The sequence below is a fragment of the Narcine bancroftii genome, chromosome 3 (assembly GCF_036971445.1).
Source record: "Narcine bancroftii isolate sNarBan1 chromosome 3, sNarBan1.hap1, whole genome shotgun sequence".
NCBI lineage: Eukaryota > Metazoa > Chordata > Chondrichthyes > Torpediniformes > Narcinidae > Narcine > Narcine bancroftii.
This window is the reverse complement of record NC_091471.1, coordinates 56,741,516-56,761,220: the sequence shown is the minus strand read 5'-3', so window position 1 is coordinate 56,761,220 and position 19,705 is coordinate 56,741,516. Positions and strand designations below refer to the sequence as shown.

The 19,705-nt window shown below is 36.0% G+C and overlaps 1 long non-coding RNA gene across 1 annotated transcript; it reads left to right on the top strand.

Annotated features, from left to right (window-relative positions):
• The first annotated feature begins 7,295 nt into the window (after window positions 1-7,295).
• Window positions 7,296-14,580, top strand: LOC138756115 (uncharacterized). The gene is made up of 4 exons (XR_011352762.1): window positions 7,296-7,399; window positions 13,024-13,137; window positions 14,154-14,350; window positions 14,538-14,580. It is a non-coding gene; the product is annotated as an uncharacterized lncRNA (long non-coding RNA).
• Window positions 14,581-19,705: the final 5,125 nt, after the last annotated feature.

The window sequence follows — 19,705 nt, the reverse complement described above, 5'->3', positions numbered from 1 at the left end:
GAGTCGATGAAGGATGTGGAGGTTTTGGAGAGGTTGACCAGGATGATGTCTGGATTGAAGAGTATTAGCTATAAGGAGAGGTTGAACAAATTTGTTTTCCTCTTCGTTGGAAGGTGACCTGATTGAAGAATATATAAGTATGAGAGGGATAGGCAGGGTAAATTTTTGAATCTATTTTTTTTAAAGGTAGAAGTGTTAAATACTATAGGGGATGAGTTTCAGGCAAGAGGGGGGACATTTAAAGGAGATTTACGAGGCAAGTTTCCTTTTTAACACTGGAGTATTCTGCCAGGAGAAATGGAGTAAGCAGATATGAGAGCAACTTTGAAAAGACATCTTGACAGACACATGAACAGGGAGGGAATAGAGGAAAATGCAAGAAGTGCCAATAGATGTTGCTTAAATTGGCATCCTGGTCAGCACAGATATCATGGGCCAAATGTTCTGTTCCTGTGTTATGTTCCATGTTCAATGTGACAACGGTGTATTGTATAAGTTACATGTTACACTTTTTCATCATTTTGGTATTCAATGTTTGAATATTTTCTGCCAATATTTCCAAAGTATATTGCATTGAAACAAAAGGGGAGTATGCCGGTCATATTATATTGGAAAACTAATGAGATTTTTTTTTAATTTTCAACTTATGATAATTGAATGCAAAATCCAAGAACCTATTGATTCCACAGATTTAGGAGGCAAAGTGGAATGCAATTATTTTTAATGAGTTATTTCACTTTATTATTGTAATTGCTTTTAAAATTATGAGATGTTTTAGCTAACTTTATTTGCAATAAATTTTAATTAATTCAGTTTTACTGGTCACTAAATGTCTCTTCAGGCTAAATTTGTGTCAAAAATATTAAAAATCCATTGCATATAGCAATATCTCACCCTTGGTTTCATTGACTTGTCGAGTGATGGACCTCCTTAGTCTACCACTTGTGACCTAGCCACCACTGACAGCATACGTCTAAGCTCTTGGATATGGAAGAAGCACAAGATAAGCTCCTAAAGTTTGGCCCAAGTATACGTACACATGGGAAATAAAGGTCATGGCTCTAGCAGGGAGGATCAGGCCTGAATGATCTCCACTTACTGTCATTTGGAGAAATTGCTGCAATGTGAAGAATAAAATTTATGAAAATATATGTATGATTAAATAGCCAATAGGGCTTAAAAGTGTTAAAATATTAAATATCCTTGAGTAAATAAAATTGTTCTCACAGTTGTGAGCCTGGAAAGTACAATGAAGAGTTATTTCTCTGATCATTTGCATAATTGTTTTAAAGTTGATTCTTTGCAAAATTATCCATGGATTTAACCTGTCCATACAACACAATTTATTCAATAATTTGAAGCTACTGTGTTAGTTTTGTGAAGATATGTTAAATATATTTAAATTGTAAAATTATTAATAACATTTGCACAATTTAATCATAAAACCAATATTTATTTTGAAGGAAAGAATTTAAATGTGCAAATTTCCAATCAAAGCATACCAGAGAAGAAAGTCCATGAGTAAGATAATTATTTTAATCGTATTGAATCCAATGATTGAATTTCAGAGCTAACTATTAGATTAGAAAAAAAAAATATGAATAGCAGGCTAAACATTAAAATAATGTAAATGATAATGGGCAGTAGCAAGCGGAGAAATACTAAAGAAGAATGTTTTAACATGAGGTGATATGTGCTTGCAGGCATGAAGATTATTTGGATAGGAAATACTGTATGGGGATATCGTTGGAGTCAGGAACATTGCATAGGATAACAGAAGAAATTCCGGATCCTTGAGCAAATGAAGAGAAGCTTGGAAAGCTAACATCTATGGAGACAAAAGAATAGTCAACATTTTGAGTTTGGACCTTTTTTCAGGACTAAAGTGAGCAGGAGAGATGGCAAGTACCAAAGGGAGGATGGAGAGCTGGGGAGGAGCCACTTATGGCACAAATTAACTTCTTATAAATTGCAAGCTGGAATTGTATTAATCAAAATGACATCCAATGTGTTGTTAGCAAAATATGCATTGAAAGGTTTGAAGAGATTCGAATAGAGAAAGTGCGGCCACTGCTGCTGCTTTGCTTGTTGGTTGCTTGCTCAACAGAATGATTGCATTTTCCTAAAACTGATACACTCTGTGCTAGAATCTATCTTCAAAAACTGTTGTCTTAGTCATCAGAGAGTATTTTGAAAATAGAGTGTAATAGGTTAGGTAACGATATTTATTGCATATTACTAATATCCAAGAATGACCTTATTTGTTACAATGGAATACAATATTCGATAAAGTAGAAAAGAAAAACATTATTTAGATTTTTAGATTCGAAGGTGGTTATATTGGACAAAATATTTTGGAGAACTGGCTTGCCTTTTCATATTTTATTTTTGATTCTGCAACTTCACTTTCTCATTTGTTGGTTAGTAATAACAGTTTAGCCCAGAAATGGCCAAACTGTGGCTCCCAAGCCACATGTGGCTATTTGACATATAATGTGCAGCTTGTGGAGCTCCTGACACCCCAACTGCAGACTTTCACCTAGGCCCCAGCTGCCTGCCCACCCATCTGAGCACTGAACTTGGACTTACCAATCAGTCCTGGCCCCGGCCACCCGCCCACCCACTGGAGATCCTGTCACCCCGCTGCCCTGACCACAGACAGCAGACTCTCATCCAGGCCCTGACTGCCTGCCTCCCTATCTGAACTCCTGACACCCCAACCACCTGCTCATCTGAGTTCCCAATTCCCCGAATGACACAGTTACATACCGCAGTCAAAGGTAGTATGCATATAATAGTTGACCCCCTAAATTTTACCCAAAAAATTAGTCCACAAAATTCAACTATTACACATGTATATATTGTATTTATACTTTCTAATTATTGAAACTAATAAACAAGTAGTTTAAAAACTATATACTGTACACAAATAAATATTATTTCATCCATGTATTTCTTAATACTTACATTACACATTTGTAACAAAATGTGCATTTAAGAGAAAAAACGTGTATGTAATGTTTTATTTCATGCCTTGCAGCCCTCAAGCATCTGAAGTTTAATGAATGTGACTCTTAGGTTAAGTAAATTTGACCACCCTTGGTTTAGCCTCTGAGTTGAAACACTGATCATGTATCCAAGCCAGATTTTAAAGTTTGTTGTATAAATTCTAATGGACAGGAGTGGATATTTTGATCTTCTCACTTTGAAATTAATCACAGTTAGCATTCAAAAATATATCAGTCTCCAATTTTGAAAATGTTCAATGACTACGTAGTCACAGACCTCTGGGATAATTTCTTTTTAATAGATGCGTAGCTTTGTGTCGTATGAACAGCTTTCTTAAAATTTTAATTTACCAAATACTCATTTTTTTTTCATATACCTGCAAATCAGGCATTTTCTTCAATCTCAGGTGCCTGGGGCACCTGATGCAAACATTGTTGATATATTCTTGTAAAGGTTTAATATCCATTATTTATGATAAGTTGGTGGGTATGAGACATACCCCTCTAGTCCAAATTAAAATGACCAGGGAACAGGAGTTAAACTTTTTGTGCACATCATTGTTTCAATTTAAAGTTGTACATAGTGCCCATATATCTACAGTCAAATTATCTCATATTTATTCAGATATAAACTCTTGTTGTGTGTTACATACTAGTCCATCAGTAGAAATTCAATAAGTCAATGATATCTTCAAAACAATAATTTTTATTAATAACTATTAAAAACATAACACCAAATGGTAGAACATCATATTCATATAAACCTGAAGGTGTTATGAATGTGATTTTTTAAAAAATCTCTAAAGGAATACACCAATAACCTTTTAATAAGTCTATCTTGATTTTTAAAAAATAGCTTTTCTGACCTTATCCACACTAACTTTTTTATAATCCTCGCAAAATCTAACCCTTTCCCATCTGGTTTAGGGACAAGGACACAAGGCGAACTCCAATTTGAAATAGAACACCTAATAATATGATTCTTGACCCACCTGTTTAGATTTTTCAATATTCATTCTATATCAATGCTGTTTTGCATCTCCAACATTAACATCATGACAAGCTACAGAGAACCTGTGGCACATCTGGAAACAATTTTTTAAATTTTATAATTTGCTATTTCATTTGTTCCTTTTCCTGGGGCTGCAAATGATCCAATTTCTCATCCAAATTCTGCAAAATACTTGAATTAGATAGACAGACTGGAACAATGTTTTCTTTTAAGTGACCCTCACAAGAATCAGCTTGATTCAACACATGATCCATAACCTCTTTAATTTTGTCGATAACTTATATTTCTGGTGAAGGCTGCTTCTTGCTAATATCCAAATTCTCAAAATAAGGTTTTGAAATGTTGATATGGCAACTCTGGGTTTTCCACCTCCAATCAGGTGTTTTAACTACATAATGGGTGAAGACTTCAACACATTTTTGGTGTTACTCCTGAACATCTAACACCCTTTTCCCCACTACTTAAGAGCTATTTTAATTTGTAAAAGCTGTTCTTTCTGGGAATTTAAAAAAAAAAAAATCCCTCTAAATGACAAAGTTAAGAAGTGGAAGGTCCATTCTTGAATCGATGCAAGGGAAAAATGGAAAAAAAAATTTCTAAAACGGAAGCTTCACAATCTGTTGAAGAAATTCTCACAAGATTAGAAGCTAAAATTGATAATTTGAACTTGTATTATGAGGCACTGAATCAGAAAATTACAAAGTTTCAAGGGAGTTTTGATGACTTAGAAAAACAATATAACAAGCTTTCAATAGACTATCAAGATCAGTCAGATCATATTGACACTTTGAAAAAAAAGATTTGATGCCTCTAAAAAACATTTTTGAGAGACTGCAGCTGATTTGCAAAAAAAAAGCATAAAGCTATTGACCTAGATAGCAGAAACTGAAGACAGAATGTATGTATTTTTGGACATCCTGAAGACATGGAAGCTTCTGACTCAATTATTTTTTTTTACATTCATGCTGTTTGAGTTATTTAAAGGAGTGATGAGTAAACCTCCAATTTTGGATCAGGCATATCATGCTCTGAGTTAAAAACCTCCACCCAAAGTTAAACCTCGACCTGTCATCGTCTGCGTTCATTATTTTCAAACAAAGGAAGCTATAATCAGAAAGGATCGTAGATAAGGTATGCTGAAATTTCATGATATCTCCATTCACATTGTGGAAGATTACTGCCCTGAATTCTTGGCAGAAAGAATGAAATTTAAAGAAGTTATGTCAGAACTCTATAAAAACAACTTTGTCCTTCTCTTCATTTCCCTGTACATCTGAAGGTTTTCCCTAAGAATGGTTTACTACTCCAGATCAAGCTTGGAAGTAACTGAAAGATGATACATCCACTCTGTAGTAATCTACATGAACTGTTTCCAAGTTATGAGATGGCATGGCAGAAGATATTTTTGAATTTTCCCATTTCTTTTTGTTTTCTCTCTTTCTATTTTTTTTTGCTTCAATAAAAGGTAATAGGTGATTTCCCCCTTTTTTAATATATACATATTAACTTTACCTTTAATCACCTTTGGTGATTTTTTTTATTAATTAATTAACAGTCAATATTATATTGGTTTGTAAAATGGCAATTTTTTTTTCAGGCTTGTAATTTCTAGACAGTTGATCTTGTTGTTTGATGGCTTGCTACACAGAACTCAGTTTGTTTTGTCTATAATGTGTGGGAATTACATGACTTTGTAATTCTTGTTTAGAGTGTTCCCAGCTGGAGAAAGGGGTTAAGGGATGAGTAGCTTTAGCTTGCTGCCCTCCTATTGAATTATTTTTTGGCTTTGAGAAGTGGGGCTGGGGTCAATTAGTATAAGCTTTTTTTTCCCCCTGAGCAGCTTTAAGTGGTTGTGGAATTCATCATTTGTTCCTATCCTATGGTTCATGGTGTGCTCTATTGCCCTCTTTGGAATGTGCTTGTACATGCGCAATAAGATTTCCTTTTTAATTTTATTAATCCTAATATTAATATGGCTGTAAATATATTTAATGTTTTTTTGGAATTTGAATGGCCTTAACCACCCTATTAAACAAAAAAATGTTATTTTTTTTTTAATATGATTAAAAGATTCCAGGCCAATATTATCTTTGTGCTGGAGATGCACATTCAGAAAAGGATGAATATTGTTTTATTTAATTGTGGAAGGGGTTACAATTACACTCCCTTTCTCAAGCTAAAGTTAGATGTGTCTCAATTTTTATTAATTCCATGGTTCAATTTGTACATCTTAATAGAATATTTGATGTAGCAGGAAGATTTGTAATAATTATTAGTTCATTCACAAATAAGAAGGTATATATAAGATATTAGTATTGACTGTCATGAATCTTTTCAAAAGGTTGTTAATTCCTTCCCTAATGTGTATCAATACATGTTGATTATGGGTGGAGAATTTAAATATTGCTTAAATTCTTTGATTGACATGTCCCCCACCATTCAGATTCTTCCAAATAAATCAGATAGTTATATTAACTCTTTCCAGTTGATCTTTGATTTAGTTGATACATGGAGATTTTTACACCTTAAGGAAAAAAAAATAATTCTTTCTTTTCTCATGTATACCATAAATATTCTAGAATATTTTTTTTTATTGATATTGGTGCCTTCAATAAGGAAATGTGAATACAACATTATTTCTGTTTCTAATCATGCACTTTTAAGCTTTCTGTTGAAATCTCTGGTGTTACTTCCAGAAGTGAACAATGCTGGTTCAATTCTATTCTTTTTTAGGATGAGAAATTCATTAGCTTCATTATCTGATTTATTTCTTTTTTTTTTCAGACAAATTCCACTTAAGGAATGTCCAATTTGGTAATTTTGGATGCACTTAAAATATTTCTATGAGGACAAAAAAATCTTATTGTGCTGGACTTAATAAAGATTCCAAAAATGAATGGATATTAGTTGCTAACAGAATTAAAGAGATTGACAGATTATATTCTATAATACCTAGTATGGACCTTTATAAGGAAAGAGTAGAATTTCAAACTCAGCATGACTTATTATTATTAACTTATCCCATCGAGAATCAAATACTTAAAATTAAATCTCAATGTTATGTACATGGAGAGAAATCAGGTGAACTGTTAGCTGGTTAGTTGAAGGCAGCTACAGCTAAAAGACAAATTAGAAAGATACACAAGAAGAGTGGAAATTTTACTTTTGATCATGCTGAAATTAGTAAAGTTTCAGAAATTTTATTCAGATTTATAACAAATATGTATTTCCTGATAATTCTATTTTAATGATTTTTTTTTTCCCAAAGGTTGTGAATATTCCTAAAATATCATCAGAAGATCAAAATTTTTGGAAGCTCCAGTTTCAGAGTCAGAAGTTTCCAAAGTTATATCTTCTCTTCAATCTGGCAAGGCCCCAGGTCTGGAAGGCTTTACAGTGGAATTTTTAAAATCATTTACTGATTTACTTACTCCTCGACTATTTTAATTATTTGAAAATTCAATTTTCTCTGGGACCTTACTGGCAACTTCTTACGAAGTGTCAATTTCAATTATTCTTAAAAAAAGATAAAGTTCTGACTGAATGTACTTCCTATAGGCCAATTGCTTTGTTGAATACAGATTTTAAGGTTATTTCTAAGATTCTAGTTTGCAGATTGGAAAATATTCTTCCCTCTGCTATATCTAAAGATCAGAACAGATTTATTAAAAATCGCTATTCTTATTTTAACATTCATAGATTAATGAATATTATTTATTCCCCTTCAGACACAATTATGGAATGTATAGATTCTCTAGATGCTGAAAAAAGCTTTTGATAGAGTGGAGTGGAACTATTTCTTTGAAACATTAAGGAGATTTAATTTTGGTATGGATTAAATTGATCCATAGTTATTATTAATAACTATGGTAGTTATTAATAATAATGATAACATATCCCTTGCTATTTGATCTAGCTTTAGAACCTCTGGTAATAGCCCTTGGAGACTCTCATGAGGTTCAAACAATAGTCAGAGATGGAGTAACTCTTATGGTTTTATTGTTTGCAGATGACTTATTAGTTTATATTTGAGATCCTGAAGGAGCCATCTTGTTATGTTACCTGTGTTTTCTCAATTTAGCTCTTGCTTGGGATAAAAATTAAACCTTCATAGAAGTGAACTTTTTCTAATTGAAATTCAGGTCCCTATCTTCACTCAAGTTCCATTAAAGATTGTTAGAGATAATTTCACATGCTTAGGAGTTATAATTACTAAAGGATTTAAAGATTTCTATAAACATAATTGTTCTCCTATATTCAAGTATGTGAGATTGTCTTTTTCTAGATGGTCTCCATTATCATTATCTTTAATAGGTCATATTAATTCAGTTAAATGATAATACTACCTAATTTTTTATATTTATTTCAAGCAATTTCAATTTTCATCATGAATTTTTTTTTTCAAATGGTTTCTTCCTTTATTTGGAAGAACAAAAATACTAGAATTAGTAAATTTCATTTACAAAAATTGAAAAAAAGATGGTGGTATTTCCTTAACTAATTTTAGATTTTATTATTGGGCTGCTAATATTCGCTAACTTTTTGGAGTTTTTATTCTAATACATTAATCACTCATTATGGACAGATTTAGAATTGAAATACATACAGCATAATTCAATGGCCTCTTTATTGGGTAACTCACTTCCATTTAGTTTTTCCAAGGCAATAAAGATCTGTCTAATACCCAAACCTATATTGCAATCTAGTTCCAATTTAGGAAATTTTTAATTTAAAAAATCTTTGTCTTATCTAATGCATACTTTTCGGCGACTATCAATAATTGATCAATATTTCTCTATATTGAAAATCAAAGGTATTGTTTCTTTTGCAAATTTATTTAAGCAAAGTTGTTTAATGTCTTTTGAAGAGTTTGCAAGTAAATATTACTTGTGAAATACTCATCCTTTTAGATATTTACAGATTAGAAATTTATTAAATACCGTATTACTGGATTTTCCATTTGTATTTCCACCAGATTTAGTTGATAATATTTTTCAATTGAATGCATCTCAGAATGGATTAATTGGAATCATATAGATTATTATATAAGATTATATAATATAAGATATTATATAAGATATATGATTAATATTACACCCATTACTTCATGATAAGATTAAAAAGGCTTTGGAACTGGAAGTTGAAAGACCCTTATCTGAAGATCTTTTGCACAAGATTTTTAAACTTGTAAATATATCTTCTATGTATAACAAACTTTCATTAATCCAATTAATATGTCCAATGATAAACTGACTAGTATTTTTTCCTCATATTAACCGTATTTGTGACAGATGTAAATCTAAATTTGCTACATTGACATATATGTTTTGGTCTTGTTCATCCTTTGAAAACTATTGGAAAGAAATGTTTAATATCTTTTCAACTGTATTTCAGGTGGAGTTACAACACAATCCAAGAACTTCTTTTTGGGGTTATTGAATGAGTCATAGGGAGTGTTTTCTGCACTTGTTGAATGGGTTGTGGCCTTCTCTACATTGTCAGCTAAAAGAGCCATCCTATTCAAATGAAAAGACTCTAGACTGCCAATAGTATTTCAATGGGTTTCTCATATTATGTCTTGTCTCAGCTTAGTCAAAAATTAGATATCCTATATTTGATTCATCAGTGAAATTTTAGATTAATCGTAACATTTTTTTTTCATATGACGCAAATATTTCTAATGTGATTAGGCGTATTTACTCTTTCAGATGAGATAGAGCCTTACCTTTTTTTTTTGAATCACAGTAGGAATCAAACACTACAAAATACATGTAACCCTCAGGATAAGCTGCTCAGCTGTTTTTAGTTAGTTTTTTTTTCTTTTTTTCTTATTAGAGTGGGTTAGGTGTTTATTTTTATACAATACTTTTTAAAATTTAACTTTTTTTAAATTTCCAACATCACAGTGGAGGGGGAACAGGTTTATACTGTGTGAAGTTTTATCTTAATATATACATATGTGATACTGCATTTTCAGTTGTGTTCCCTTTTCTTCATTGTGTTGTATGTCTTAAAAAAAATCAAAAAATGATTTAAAAAAGGTATGTATACTCTTATTTCATCTGGTTTACAAGTGACGTGAACCTACTTGGTTTAAAGGCAGCTAGAAATGAACAGATTCTTCTTTGCAGCTGATTCCACCTCCTCGTACACCTGTACTGTATTTGTACTATAACAAATCTACCAGGGGAAAAGCCCTGAATCTATGATGAGAAAACAAAAAGCTCTGTACGAACCTCCCTTAATGTCTATTTCAAGAAATTGATTCCAGTAGTAAACCCTCTCCCCCCCCCCCCCCCACCCCACCCCAGCAGCAGAATCAAACCCTGTCTCTTCAGCACCAGGTCCATCCTCTCCAATAGTAGACATCTCTTCATCATCTTCTACTACATCATCCAATTATGTATGATATTATTATGTTTATGATGCTGTAGTATATTTGGAAATGTTTCTGAAGCATTTTACATGCATAGAAAGGTAAAAACATATACTATATATGCTGTATACCTAGATAAACATTTGACTAACTGACACTAAATAAGGACTGTAGGTACTTGTTCCGAATTATATACAAATTTGAGTTAAAGACCTAGGTTTAAAAAAAAACTTATTTTTAACCTGGGGATTCCCTATTCTTTAATACAAAAATGTGCTGGAGAAAACCTGTAAAGTCCTTAAGAAGCAAAGATATATTATCAAAACTTCGGCCCTGAGCCCTTTGTCAAGGTATGACCAAAAGGCAGGCAGTTGCCTAAACAAAATGGTAGGAAAGAAGGGAATAGGGGCAGGAAGAGGAACACAGACCAACAGGCAAGGGTCATGGCTGGATATGAGTGGAGAGGTAGAGGTGTACAAAGATGAGAAAGGTACGTTATGTAGGACTAGATGTTAATATCCCTTCTTCCAAATTCAAGTCAGGTCAAATCAAGTTTATTGTCATTTGATTGTCCCAGTACGAAACAATTTTTGGTGCACTCTTTAGATAAAGATCCCAGTAGATCATGTCGATGGGGGAAGGGAGACTCCAGTGATCCTCTCTGCCACTCTTATGGTCCGATGGATTGGCCTCTGATCCAGTTCAAGGAGAGAACTCTGAATGTCGAAGGAAGAGGGTGAGAGTTGCAGGAAAGGAAGCAGAGAGATAGGAAAGAGAGAGAGAGAGATAGAGGAGGTGCCGAACAGAATCTGGTGAATTTGATGTTAATGCCATCTTGTTGGAAGATGTCCAGATGGAATATTGGGTGTTGTTCCTTCAATTTTCAGATTTGTCAGTCCATTGGGTCATGGACAGACATGTCGGTGTGGGAATAGGGCATGGAAATGAAGTAGTTGGCTATTGAGAAGTCCCCACTATTCCAATAGTGGGAACCTCCCACTGACCAACCATGCACAATAATAGAGCATCCATTTTTTTAAAAATATGTTAGCATCATTGCGACCATCATTATTATATTTTTTATTACTGCTTCTATATGAACTGTGTCATTTGGTCTTTGTGCTTAAAAAAAATCATTGGATGGTTTCAACTTGACAGTATAGGAGGAGTCCTTGAATAAATAAGACACTTTTTTTGGAGCAGCTTACAAAATGCTGGAGGAGTTTGGTGCTCCAGGCAGCCTCCATGAAAGGCAATAGATAGATAACGGTTTGTGACAACTGTCCGAGAGGGAGAGCAAGAAAAGGGCAAACATTGTTTGCTTAAATATTTGCTTATATATAATGTGAACTTCTGTGTTTCATGTGTATTTGTCTGTACACTCTGCAGGTGAACTTTTGCTGAAAGCCAGGAACTCATAGGGAACACAGAACTTTCAGGTTGTTAATCCAAATCTCATTTTGGTCTCTAAAAGCAGATGACAAATGCCAAATCGCATTATTTGAAGAATAAAGTTCTCCTGATACAAAAAAAAGAGCAGCTGGAGGAATTTATTGGGATGAGCAGTATCAATGGGAGAAGAAAAAGATTGAGTGACATTTTGGTTTGAACCCCACGACAAAATCAAGTTTCTGACAATTTTAAGACTGTTCCCACACCACCGCCAGTGTCTGTATGAATATTCAGATTCCCCTTTTAATTCTTTGCATCAGTATTTGCCAGGGTTATAATAAGAATATTACAGCATAAGCATCTTGAGGGGTCATGTCAGGGTGGATGTGCAAGGAATATTTCCTCTCGTGGTAAAATCTTGTACAGAGAATTGCTGCTTAAAAATAATTTCCCTCAAGTAATGAGGAGATTTCTGTTTACCTTCAGCGAATTGTAATTCTTTAGAACTCTCGATGTCAAATGAAAAATGTTTTTGAATATTTGTAAAATCAAGGCAGATTGCTTCTTGATCAGTAAAGAGGTCAATGTTCATAGTCTGTGGAGTGAAGGTCACTGTCTGATCATTCAATATCCAATTAAATGAAGAGGCAAGCCCTTCCTAGTTCTAATTTGAATGCTTCTATGAGCAATCAACTCAAGAAAACATTCCATGCTCCTTTGAATTATGTGCATACATGAAAACAGATGAACCATTTCATGTTATGTGTAACCATACAATCATTTTGCAAAGGAGCTATATTAATGACTTCAGTTATAGTATGAACATGCATGAGAAATTTTAATACTCAGTTTTGTGTGTGTGTGTGTGTGTGTGTGCGTGTGTGCATGCGTGTGCATATGTGCATGTGCACAGGCTTGCATGGGAGTGTTTGTGTAAAATTAAACTTTAACAATATCTGTATGTAATATCAGTTTTATATCATAAATATATAATTGGACCTGCTGAGGCGATATTTTAAATTCAGGACTTAAAAAGTTGTTAGAAATGTATCAGCACATTTGAGGAAAGTTTTCTGCAAAAAAGGGCTCAGGTCCAAAACATTGTTTATTATATCTTTACCTCAAATGGATGTTGCGAGACCTGCTAAGTTCCTCCAACATTGATGTGTTTTAAAACTTTTTCTCTATTGGTTATTGGTTTGCAAAAAGTGATCAGTTTCTCTAATTGTCCACAGAATTAACCCATGATTTTCCAGCAATCCAATAATAGGAATAAACTGTTACTTCTCATCAACATCAGAAACGCCAAAAGACCTGGAGCATTAAAACCTTTTCATAAGATGAACAAGGTACGATATATAACACTTCCCTGGAGAAGTATTCTTCTGCATTGTACTTGTCAGCCACAAACGAGCCTGCAGCTGACGTGGACATTAGCCCTCCATAAATCTTCGTCCGCGAAGCCAAGCCAAAGAAAGAAAAGGAGAAGTACCATGCATCATAATCTATTGTTGGTCAATGTCTGGTTTCAATTATAGGGTTTTATCCACTCAAGTTTTCTTCCTGTAGTTTATGAAATTAAATTAATCCTTTGATCAAGTTATTGTATTAAAGAACAAATATCATTACATTCTAATTATTCCAAAAAGAATGCCTCAGCCCTGAAACGTCAGCAATATAGCTTTGTCTCCTATGGATGCTGCAAAGACTGGCTGAGTTCCTCCAGCATTTTGGTGCATTTTTAACCATCATTTGGCTTGCTGCCTATTAGCTCTACACATTTATTGACAGGTTTCAATCATTGAAAATTTTAATTTCAATGTTTTACATAGATTTCTGGTGTTGAGGAAACTGATTATTTTTAAATGAACGTTTAGACATTTAAGGAAGTACAAAATATTTTCATAGGTCATTTATATTGCTTTGTTTTAAGGGAAACTTTTTTAAAAAGCAAATTATAAAATGAGAAAATGCTGGAACCACACATCAATCCAACCAGCATGAGTGTTGAGAGAGGCAGAATTAATATTTCAGGTTGACCTTTGGACTTTGAGAATGAAAAGCACATGCAGATTAAAATCTTGGTTTGTTATTGAGCTGAAATGTGTATTTTTGCAATTAGCACCACATTGATTGTTTGAACAATTTCACTGTCAAATGGTTTAAGTTGTTTGCTCTGTGTAATTAGCATCATCATTGATTAAAAGGGAATCAGAACAAACATTAATACTAAAAATCAAACATCAAAACAGAAGTTGCAGATTAGTCACAGTCTGATTTTAAAAAAGCTCCTGTTATCCTTCAAACTCAGTGTTCACATTCTTCTGATGAAGTGTCATAATCAAAGTTTAAGCTTCTCTTTCAGCTACTTGTGTTCTCCAAAGAGCTATCAACTTCTGATGTTGATTAATATATCAGTGAGGACAAACATCAACTGGCTTCAGGCTTCCCCAAGGGCCTCGGAGGGTGACAGCTTCTTGATTGGGAACCAGGGACCAAGAAGAGGATGACTCGTGCTTGAATTCACCACTGGACTGGAAAGGAGTCACTGTGGCTGTGGAGGTAATGCAGTAACAGGAGGAGGTGGTGTGATCCACAGACCTGATGTTTCTCTCAGAACTCTATTTTGTCTTCTCCTTCTCATAGTGGGGGTGGGGTAGTGGCACCTATTTGCCTGCAGGGTAAACAAAGGAAAACAAATGTTGTTAACATGACAATAAAAAGACCTTTATTACTCTCATTTTACCAGATTAATTTTTGGGAGCTAACATTCTATGGGAAAGGAATAACTGGAAAATGGTTGAAATTGAGTAAGGAGATTTTTCAATCATCTTCTCTAGTCACCTAAAAGATGCAGTGAGTATCACAAACGTTATTGAAGGCCTAATGCCTGTGATTTTCTGCATGACAGTAGTTTGACTGGGGTAAAGGTCAGGTCGGCTTCCTCAATTTCATTGGCTGTACTGGACATGATAGTATTATTTTGCAGAATTTTTCTCTGCAAGAGGTGTGCACTCACATTCCTGGTTCACAGGAGGGTTGCACCTGACTTGTAACCACTACCGCCAACAGTCTCTCTGCTTCCCTCCACACAGTTTGGAAGAAGTTAGCAATGAAGTTGCAACTGCATTGTAGTTTACCGCAGTTATAAATATAAGGCCCAAGGATTCTGTATGCATTCCTTCCGGGAAGTGCAGAGAGACCTAGGGGTACTTGTACACCAGTCTCTGAAGGTGAACATGCAGGTACAGCAGGCGGTTAAAAAGGCATATGGTATGTTGGCCTTCATATCAAGAGGGTTTGAGTATAGGATCAAGGATACCTTACTGCAGCTGTACAGGGCCTTGGTGAGACCCCACCTGGAGTATTGTGTGCAGTTTTGGTCACCTTATCTAAGGAAGGATGTTCTTGCAATGGAGGGAGTGCAGAGGCGATTCACCAGGCTGATACCTGGAATGGCAGGGATGACTTATGAGGAAAGATTGCGCAAATTGGGATTGTACTCGCTGGAGTTTAGAAGATTGAGAGGGGATCTCATAGAGACCTATAAAATTCTGGCAGGACTGGACAGAATGGATGCAGATGGGATGTTTCCAATGATGGGAAAATCCAGAACCCGGAGCCATGGTTTGAGGATAAGAGGCAAACCATTTAGGACCGAGATGAGGAGGAATTTCTTTACCCAGAGGGTGGTGAATCTGTGGAATTCATTGCCACAGAGGGCAGTAGAGGCAGGTTCATTAAATATATTTAAGAGGGAATTAGATATATTTCTTCAGTATAAGGGTATTAAAGGTTACGGAGAGAAGGCGGGGACGGGGCACTGAACTTTAAGACCAGCATTGATCTCGTTGAATGGCGGAGCAGGCTCGAAGGGTCGAATGACCTACTCTTGCTCCTATCTTCTATGTTTCTATGAACAAACATTTTTTTGTAGATCTTTGCTGCAGAAAGTTGATTGCCATATTTGTTGGCATCAATAAGAAAAAAAAATTCCCAGAATAATGACCATGGAACAATTTGGGATAGCCTAATTGTGTGAAAGCTACATGGTTAACGTATTACTTGTACCTATTACTACAATCTAATTTTATTTTGAGATAATATTAGTTATCCTATGTTTCTGTGAGTTTTGACTGTTCTTACAGACGAGCATGGTGTGTATATGTGGTAGAATGTTCTGACTTTACTGTTGAAAGTGAGTGCATTATTATGCCTAGGTTTCTTTGAAATAAGGCAAGGAAATATTTCCTGGAATTCCATCTCAATTGTTACCAAATAACTTCCTGCAACCAAAAGACCAAAAGACACAAGGGCAGAAATAGGCTATTCAGCCCATGGAGTCTGCCCTGCTTTTCAATCATGAGTTGATTTATTTTTCCATTCAGTCCTACTGCCTGGCCTTCTCCTCATACACTTTAATGCCCTGACTAAACAAGAAGCTACCAATCTCTGCCTTAAGTAAACTGAAAGGTTCAGGAAGCCTAATACACTGAATACGCCTGAGATTGTCTGATCTCAGAAGCTAAACAGGCTCAGGCCTGGCCAATACTTGGAGGGGAGACTGCCTAGGAACACCAGGTACTGTAGGTTTCTGTGAGGGGGTGGTGGACAAGTGGTGACTCTCTGTCTCCCTTATGGTAGACAAAAGTTAAAGAATTTCATGTATACTACATTTCAAATGTGGGATTACATGACAATAATGGAACCTTTACCTTTAACTTTACCTCCACAACTGGCTGTGGCAACAAATTCCACAGATTTACTACCCTCTGGCTGAAGAATTTCCTGCACATCTCTGTTCTAAATGGTCACCCTTTAATCCTGAAGTTGTGCCCTTTTGTCCTGGACTCTCCCACCATGGGAAAGAACGTTTCAACATCTACTTTGTTTATGTCTTTCAACATTTAAAATATTTCAATGAGATCGCTTCTCATTCTCCCAAGTTCCAAAGGATACAGGCCAAAAGCTATCAAACACTCCTTGTATGATAACCCTTTCATTTCTGGAATCATACGAGTGAACCTCTTTTGAACCCTTTCCAACGTCAAAACATCATTTCTTAAATGAGGAGCCCAAAACTGCTCACAATACTCCAAGTGAGGTCTCGCCAGTGGCTTATGGAGCCTCAACATCACATCCTTGCTCTTATATTCTATTCCTTTTGAAATGAAAACCAAAGTCAGATGAGGACAAAACCAGCCAGATATTTTCATTGGACCATGTTTTGTACAAGTCGCAAAGGTCAAATTTATCCCTTGTAAAGTAGGGAGAAGAGGAAAGTTGGCGAAGGAAATTGTGATAGAAATAAACTGTGGTTCTGTAGTATGATAAAATGCATATTGCCATGTCTTGATTTTAACAACAGATTCATTTTGAATTTGCTTGAATAATTTACATTACCTTTCTTAGCTTGCCAAGCATCAAAAGGAAACAGCAGTTTGCCAAATCATTAAGGACATTTATGAAACAATGAAAGTGCAATAATTCAATCATTTTAAAAAAGATGTAGAATACAATGTTTATTAAATGCCAGGACAGCTGAGGTTAGCATTGTGATGAACAGAAAGCACACTCAGCATTGTGTCATACAAATGTTTTCTGTTTTGCTGACGGGTGGATAACCTGACCCAGGCATTTAATAAACCAAATTTAATGAGTGTTTTCAGTGACTTATTGGGTCAGGTTAGAGTACTAATGAAAAAAATGACTGTAGCAAGGGAGCTTGACTACATCTGGTAAATGCATTTTCTAATATCCCAAGCACTATTGGTGTGTTCTTGTAACAGGTTTACCACGGCGGCGAGATGAGTTAAGTCCACAAAAGGCTGAGTAAGAACAGACAACCATTTACTCAGTGCCACTCATCCAGCATCTAATTTGAACTGAGGAGGACAGTCATTGATAGAGATTGAATAAACACTGAAATACCTAAAGCAGCAATTATGATATTTTTGCAACATTGCCATGTCACAAAAAAAAGGATGTCAAGCAAAAAGTGAAGGGTATGAGGTCTCCGTAGGCTTGTGCCATTAGTTTGTAAAATGGCAAGTTACTCCTGCTGTTTGGAATGGTTTGGCAGTGAAACAGAGATTTGCTTAAGCTGACTACATCTCTTCCCCTGTAAGACAATAGAGAAACTCTACTCTGGGTCATTGAAAACCGCTTCAACATGATCAACCATTGGTCAGTATTATTCAAATTTTATACAGCTTCTTTGTTCTATTCTTTTCTTTGGCTTGGCTTCGCGGACGAAGATTTATGGAGGGGGTAAATGTCCACGTCAGCTGCAGGCTCGTTTGTGGCTGACAAGTCCGATGCGGGACAGGCAGACACGGTTGCAGCAGTTGAAAATTGGTTGGTTGGGGTTGGGTTTTGGGTTTTTCCTCCTTTGCCTTTTGTCAGTGAGGTGGGCTCTGCAGTCTTCTTCAAAGGAGGTTGCTGCCCAACGAACTGTGAGGCGCCAAGATGCACGGTTTGAGGCGATATCAGCCCACTGGCGGTGGTCAATGTGGCAGGCACCAAGAGATTTCTTTAGGCAGTCTTTGTACCTTTTCTTTGGTGCACCTCTGTCACGGTGGCCAGTGGAGAGCTCGCCATATAACACGATCTTGGGAAGGCGATGGTCCTCCATTCTGGAGATGTGACCCATCCAGCGCAGCTGGATCTTCAGCAGCGTGGACTCGATGCTGTCGACCTCTGCCATCTCGAGTACTTCGACGTTAGGGATGTAAGCGCTCCAATGGATGTTGAGGATGGAGCGGAGACAACGCTGGTGGAAGCGTTCTAGGAGCCGTAGGTGGTGCCGGTAGAGGACCCATGATTCGGAGCCGAACAAGAGTGTGGGTATGACAACGGCTCTGTATACGCTTATCTTTGTGAGGTTTTTCAGTTGGTTGTTTTTCCAGACTCTTTTGTGTAGTCTTCCAAAGGCGCTATTTGCCTTGGCGAGTCTGTTGTCTATCTCGTTGTCGATCCTTGCATCTGATGAAATGGTGCAGCCGAGATAGGTAAACTGGTTGACCGTTTTGAGTTTTGTGTGCCCGATGGAGATGTTGGGGTCTGGTAGTCATGGTGGGGAGCTGGCTGATGGAGGACCTCAGTTTTCTTCAGGCTGATTTCCAGGCCAAACATTTTGGCAGTTTCCGCAAAACAGGACGTCAGGCGCTGAAAAGCTGGCTCTGAATGGGCAACTAAAGTGGCATCATCTGCAAAGAGTAGTTCACGGACAAGTTTCTCTTGTGTCTTGGTGTGAGCTTGCAGGCGCCTCAGATTGAAGAGACTGCCATCCGTGCGGTACCGGATGTAAACAGCGTCTTCATTGTTGGGGTCTTTCATGGCTTGGTTCAGCATCATGCTGAAGAAGATTGAAAAGAGGGTTGGTGCGAGAACACAGCCTTGCTTCACGCCATTGTTAATGGAGAAGGGTTCAGAGAGCTCATTGCTGTATCTGACTTTCGTGCAGTTGGATAACCATGTTGAGGATTACAGAAGTGTAAAACCCTGTGAAGGATTTCTCCAGATGTAAGTTTAACTAATCAAGCATTTCTCCTTAAAATTTGTCAGGGCAGAGATCTCTATTTTTTTTTCAGTAATAGCTGATAACATTGATGCCTAGAAATCCATTCCTCATCAACATTACATAATATTAACAGTAATTTATTTCTATTGTAATCATTAAAATGAATTATGGAGGCAAATATAATGCTGCATCTCATTTAATGCCATTAATTCTTGGTTTCATTCTTCCCATAGAGCTGTGAAAGACAGTGTTATGTTTTTTTTTCTAGATCTGATCCTCCTTGGAGCCTGTGGTTTAGCAGTGTTTTACTCTGCAGAGTTATTCATGCATCCTCTGGTATTTCTGCATTTGCTGCCATCAAACAAGCTCCTCTGGTGTTCTTCCTGTCATGCTGT